We start from the raw sequence: 6,708 nt of genomic DNA on the forward strand, positions 1-6,708 counted from the left end.
GTAAAATTTATGATGGACACGAAAGTTAACTAAACACAAATCATCCCCTACTAGAGTAACGGTGCTCCATCGCCCAAACGTCTCGAACCCTTCAAGCAACTGCCTGGGGAGGGAAGAAAAAACGAACCACATGGCTCGCTGTCCCATGATTGGGATCCATCGTTTACCCACCCAGACTCCAACCGACGCAGCCATCCAGGCGTTCAACAGATTTCTTATCCTCAACCCTAATACTCAAATAGCTCCCATCTACAGAAAAAAGTCTCGAGGAACGACTACGGTTTTCCAAACACGACGGCCATGTTGATGCTAACTGCTGCATCATGCACAGATGGGCGAAATAACTTTTCATCTTTGAGAGTAGGATATTATACAAAATAAATATTGCTACGATAATTTTCCAAGGAGAAAATGTCTTTACTCGGATCGATTCTTGTTGATACACTTTTCGTTCCATTAAGAAATGTTTACCAATTTTAGTTATTCTAAAATGTTAAAGAGATTAACAAAGGGGTAGAAATTAATTGATATTTAATTTGCAAAAGTAAATAGCTATGGAAGTATTACCGAATCTACCTACCGAGAAGTATAAAACAAATTATTCTAAGGTAAATCCAAGCTATTGAAATTCTCTTCCATAAGCGAAGTGTCGTTAAAAATATATACCATTTGAAAATCAATACTGACAAGTAATTTTAATAGAAAAACGATTTCCATCGGATATCAACCCCATTGATAATTTCAAGCATCCTCAAACAATGATCCCAAAATTTATTCACCAGACAGACCAAAAAAAAATATCAACCCCAGTGCAAATGCAAGCTCACGAAACCCCGTCTATTCTTGAAACAGAATTTCTCAACAATTTCCACCCTCGCGGCGCGACGCATCCATCGAACAATGGACCGACGGAGCAGACCAAGAGTCCAAGGAAAAAGGTAGCAGAGTTTCAACCAGTTGATTCAGCCCCGGAAAGTAGGCATCGAACTAGATCCCACCTCTATCGACGTCCGATTGATTTCGATCCGGTGGCGGACGCAGCACGGTTTTCGGGTGGGTGCTGTCCGGAATGAGGAAGAAGGAGCCTGTCGGCGTATTGATCGGGCTGCCGCGCGAGTGGGAAACGAAGAGCGGGAGGGTGAGGGGGGCAGAGTAAGCGACAGAGTGAGAGAGAGAGAGAGAGAGATATGAAAAGAGAGAAGGAGAGATGTAGTAAGAAAAAGAGAGAAAGATAAAAGCTATATAAAAGGAGAGAGAAGGGAAAGAATGGCAGAGCACGGGAGCGAGAGAGGTGCACAACCATAAAACCAGAGAAAGAAGAAGATAGAAAGCTACATGAAAGAAGGGCGGGAGGGTGAGAGAGAAAGAGAAAGCTATATGAAAAGAAAATGGAAGGAAGGAAGAAAGATCAAGAACAAGAGAGATCGCTGCAGACAAAACCATAGAACCAGTTAGAAAGAGAGATAGAGAGAGAGAGAGAGAGAGAGACAGTAAGCTAGAGGAAAAGAGAGAACGAGACAGAAACGCGCAACCCTAGTCAGCGAGGACGCAGAGCTACCCGGCTACATGTAGGTAAGGTCGGGTGGTGTGTTAGAGGGCCGGTGCGCAGCACACACAGGGGTGGGCAAGAACGTTTGGTATGTGGAAGGGGTTATATACCGGCACGGGAATAAATCAATATTCCCCTACCCCGGCGATCGAGGACACGTCCTGCGGAGGCGACAGATGGCGGCGGCGGGGGTTGGTGGGTGGTCGGGTGGCATGTACGCGACGGTCACGGCGTTCCTCGGGCTTCTGCGCCGGTTGAGAGCCACTGTCTCCGAAGAAAACCACGCTCCGCTGGAGGGGCGATGCGGGTGGGCAAACACGGCGGGGCAGAGGGAGGAAGAGCTGTGTGCTGCGTGTACGAGGGAACGGAGAGAAGAAAAAAGGAGAAAGCCGAAGGGGGAATGGAAAGAGAAAACGCATCGCGCGGGGCGCGAGAGGGAAAAGGAAAGATGCCGTCCGCGAGAAGCGAAGAGAAGTTGCGTGGTGGGGTTAGAATAGGGGAACACGGGTCGATGGTGGGGGGTGCGGAGAGGCAAAGGCGCGCGCAGTGTGCCATTCAAATTCATCCGGAAATTATTACCGACTAACCAAGGACGGCGAGCGAGCGTGCGTGCCCGCGCGCGCCGACTCGCTTGCTCGCCGAAGGAGAGAGATTTAGAAATGTACCGAAGGAAAGAGCGCGGACTCGCACGCCGCCTCTGCTGTTCTCGCGTGTTCCTCGCGATCCTCTCGCCGTTTCCTTCCGTCCGGTGCATCGCGATCGCGCGAAACGGAGCGCGCGCGCACGCGGAAACGAAACCCGGGAGAAGGAAGAAAGGGAAGAAGCAGTGAAACGAAGAAAAGTACGAGTCGCAGCCGAAGATTCACGCACACGAGCCGGGCAGCGCCACGTATCGACGCGTGTACCATCATCATCCACTCGCGCGCGGGCTGGCGGCTCGCCGTGTTCTCCTCGCTTCGGGCGCGCGTCGTCTCTTCGATTCGCGTGGACACGCACGCAACTTTATTCCGCGATGCACACGGCACGCGTTCCTCTCTCTTTCTCTCACTTGATCTCTCTCCCCTGCGCATACTCTGTCTCTGTCTAGTCGATTACACTCTGTCTCGCACACACTCCGTCTCTGTATCTCCTTTAAGACACAGATGAACACAACACGTTGGACGGAAAGAAGCTTGCTTAAAGGAGAGGAGAGGATAGAGTCCAGTGACAGCCAGAAGACAGTGAAGGATAGGCGGCTAAGAGAGAAAGCGAGAGGAGAGCACGAGAGAAGCTTCTCCCGCGGAGGAAGAGAGCCCGGTGGCGAGAGACAAAAGCGAGAAAAAGGTAAAAGGAAAGATCGGCAGCGCGCGCGATTGTGTCGGCCGTTTCGCGTAGCCGACTGTGTAGTGCGCGGAACGATTGTGTTTCGGCACGGGTGGTGGACGGGCGGACGGAACTGTGACGGACGGACGGGTCGAGCCGAGCGGCGGTGTCGGTGGGTACTCACGTCGGTTGATCCGTTGAACGGTGACGGTCCGCCGTCGTAGACGTCACGGGGAAGCCCGGAGGCCGGGCCTCGGCGCTCGGCCGGCACCAACTTCCTTCGGGGCCGTTCCTCGGCGGAAATTTTCGTTGTTCGAGAAAACGGTTTGTGCCTGGTTCGGTTGCAGGTTGTTTCCTCGACGGCAGTCGGGTGGCGAGTGGGTGGGCAGGCGGGGTGGCAGGCGGACAGAAGTGGGTGGTGCGGGTGGGTTGGGAGCAAGCGGCGTGTGGGTGGTGGGAGTGGGGTGAGGGAACCCAATACCACCCTCCTCGCCCATTCAATCCTGCAGTATTAGGGGGAGCAGTCGAGCCTGTTCCCGACCGTCCCTCCTCCCCTCTCGCTGTCCTCCCGCCCCTACCATCCGGCCACCCTGCCTCCCACCCAACCTTCCGCCCTCTCTCTCCTCCGCCACGCATATCCCAGCCAGGAACGTCTACGACGACGAGGATGATGTCGGCCGACGACGGATGCCTGTGCACGCGTGTTCGTGACGCACACCGTGCGCGTCGTGTTGGTCGTTGTGTGCGTGCACACGCGCCTCACACAACCGTTCCGGCCTACGCAGGGCCCCTTCGGGTCTCTTCTTTCGTTCCAGCCGGGAATACGGACGCTCGGTTGGACCAAGAGAGAGGGACAAAGAACCATCGACGGGCGCAGCGTAAAACCCTCCCTGCACGTGTTCGGGACGCACGGCCTGCGTCCGAGGGGCGGATTCGGTGCTGAAGGAATAGGGAGGAGGAAGAGAATTTACGGAGGCCCTTACAGGCCCGAGCGAGCAACGTTTTTGAAACGGTTTTCGGGCCTCTCTTTCTCGCGCGGAGGCGCCGCGCCGTGGGTTGTATTTCTTACGGCGGCCCGTTTGTGCGGGGGTGAGGCGGAAGTCTGCACCGGATGCTTGGGTCCTCGACGGGACTTGCGGCTACGGCGATGGGAATGTCTCGAGTCTTTTCGGAAAACGCGGTCTCTGAATAGTTTTCAACGAGACTTCGGAAGTGATTTAGATGTTTCTCGGTTGTTTTGGAATCGATGTGGAGGAGATCCTGAAAATTGAAAGATACTCTTTATACGTTGGTAAGGAAATAGGTATGTTTGCAAGATATTTGGAGGTCTTATGGATTCTTTGAAATGACTGTGAAAAGGGCTTAATAAAATTCAGAGATGTTATGAATCATAAGGAAAAATTTAATAAGGGTTCTGTAGGATTCATGACATCTTTGAACTCTTTTAGTGCTCTTCGGCGATGTTTGAATGATCAGAATTTCAAACCGTGGAATGGGAAGTCCGTGGGGCGCGAGAGAAGTTGAATCGCGAAGTAACTGATTAAAAGTTCGCGTGCCAGGTGTTTTCGAAGGCTTTCTATTTATAGGAGAATTCGATATCTGGGGCGAAGAATCGATCATCAGCGCCTGCGAATCCTGAAAATTGCGTCGTATTCGATTCACCGATAAATTCTCGTTCTTCAATTCAACCGATTCATAACTCCTCGTTTCCATCCATATCATTAATATTCTCTTTTTTATTGGTTTCGACGAATGGAGAGGATTGAAGTGAGTTAATCTTCTACCAATTTCGATAGTCTCTAGCAGCACTTTGAAGAATAATTTTAATGAATAGAAGAATCGCTTATCGTTTCCCCGATTTTCTAGGATTAACAAGTAGATAGCTAGTCTTGATAGCTTTACAAAAATGAGAGCCTGATAACTACAGATACCTGCATTGCCAACGGATCCGGAAACCTCGGTTACACACTTGTCGGTATTTTCGTGTTGCCATCTTTTAAGTTTGAGCATGTGGGGATTAGATGGCAGCAGCTTCGATCGGAAACGTTTGAACAGCTTTATCAGCTAAGTCGCGATCATCCCCTAAAATTGAGAAGTCAAAACGTGACATGTAAATTCACGAGAACACCCTTTATATCGAAGACATTATGCATCTCACGATACTTAAAGTTTTCTTAATATCCAATACAATACATCTAATGAGGAAAGAATATTCCTCAAGGTTTTTCGAAACGCAGTTTTGTCAAATAAGAAATTCAAGAATTCACTCTATTCGTAGCTTTTCAGTCTATTAACAAATTTAGTGCATTTGTCGGAACTCGTTCTGGGCAAATATTTGAAGAATACTGTTGCGCCTCAGCCGCGGCGTTATTGTTCGGCTAATGAATTCAATATTTATCCCCATTATTCCGCTCGCCGGCGTTCCGCTTCCTATGCTGATGAGCGGCGTTGAATTTTAATAAGCGTACGGAAATTTCTGTTTCTTGAAAACGGTTGAATAGGCGTCGTCTGCATTTCTGTAAAAATGTTTCGCGTGGCTCGTCCGCTATAAATAAATGAGGCGAGTACACCCTAAGGACGGGAAAGAGCGGTCGGTCTCGCGTAAAAGATGACGCAGCGTGACGTATGGGCGTGCGTAAACGCGCAGGAAAATTATGGAACGCGTGTAATTTCCTCGGGATGAGTAAAGGGCGGATGGAATTGGGAGGATCGATCGGACGGGGCTTTCTCGAGGGACGCGGAACGAGTGCAGGGCACGTTTAAACGATTAAAGGATAACTGTACGGGGATTTCGTTCCATTGAGAAATCGGTTTTCGCGTAAAATGAAAATATTCACTCTGGAATCGATAATAGAAGTTTATCGGACGAGGAACGATTAAGAACGGTCATGTGGTCAGTCGCGTTGCTCGGAGATATCGCATTTCAAGATTGCAACCCTTCGAAACGATAAGATTTAAGCACATCAGCCTACGTCAAGGCTCGTCGTCACACCGTGTCGCACGTGGTACGCGTCATTGCTTATTACTCTTACGCAGATCACACGCGTACTGTTGCGCCGAGAACCTAGCGAAAATGGCACCTGTTACTTCCAGCCGCTCTGTACATATGGGGTACGATAGCGTCTACTGAAATTTATGATCGGTTCGCCGTGTTATTTCGAATAACGTAGATTAAATATGTGTTACTCTATGAGTTGTTTTTTTTTATTGATCGAATCAACGGTGGAAAAGTTTAAGTGATAGAATCTTGTATATACATTGCAAAGGGGAATGTTCAATACGGAGTGATCAATGTTTACTTAACAGATGTCTGATAACGTGGATACAATTTTTTATGACCCGATTAAATATTTGCAAGGCTGACTTTATTCTTCGGGTGGAAACTAGGAAGGTTGACCATTTTAGACGATAGTTAAATGAGACTGTTCTAAAGGGTACACCAAAAGAAAAGTCATTTCTTCAATAAAAATGTATTATTCTGTAACCATTGCAGCTTTATACATCATTCAATAAAATATTCCTTAATACAGCTTCCAATCTTTTTTTTTACCCCTATTAACTATATACCAAACTATTCTCCGAAGCCACTCCTGAATCATCAACCCAATCATCAAGCATTAATTTAACAAACATCTCCGCAGAATAACAGTGCAATCCAAATATAAGTCCTCCTAAAAGAATCTTTCAAAAATCAAAGCGATTAACTCCATTTTTCAATGTCCTCAGATTGTACTAAAAAATGTATACAATTAGTTCTTCACGTGCGCGATTTCATCGTCATTTCTGCACCCTTCATTTCATGCAAACAATCATGTCATCGAATGAATGTATCGTATACTCTAAACGCAGCGCGCACC

The 6,708-nt window shown here is 48.4% G+C and overlaps 1 protein-coding gene and 1 long non-coding RNA gene across 8 annotated transcripts in view; one reads left to right on the forward strand and one right to left on the reverse strand.

Moving 5' to 3' along the window:
* The window catches only part of chn (zinc finger transcriptional factor charlatan), a 167,324-nt gene extending 164,083 nt beyond the window's left edge, over positions 1 to 3,241 (reverse strand). For 6 of the 7 annotated variants that reach the window (XR_012999239.1, XR_012999238.1, XM_031976016.2 and 3 more), the window contains exon 1: positions 3,036 to 3,241. The gene's annotated coding sequence lies outside the window, so the exon portion shown is untranslated. Of the gene's footprint in view, positions 1 to 998; positions 2,105 to 3,035 lie in introns of those variants that run through there. The other variant, XM_076370250.1, reaches the window with a different exon arrangement.
* LOC143174834 (uncharacterized) lies at positions 3,224 to 6,380 on the forward strand. Its single transcript, XR_012999242.1, has 2 exons — positions 3,224 to 4,154; positions 4,438 to 6,380. It is a non-coding gene; the product is annotated as an uncharacterized LOC143174834 (long non-coding RNA).
* The last annotated feature ends 328 nt before the right edge of the window (positions 6,381 to 6,708 follow it).

Source organism: Nomia melanderi, chromosome 8, assembly GCF_051020985.1.
Source record: "Nomia melanderi isolate GNS246 chromosome 8, iyNomMela1, whole genome shotgun sequence".
NCBI lineage: Eukaryota > Metazoa > Arthropoda > Insecta > Hymenoptera > Halictidae > Nomia > Nomia melanderi.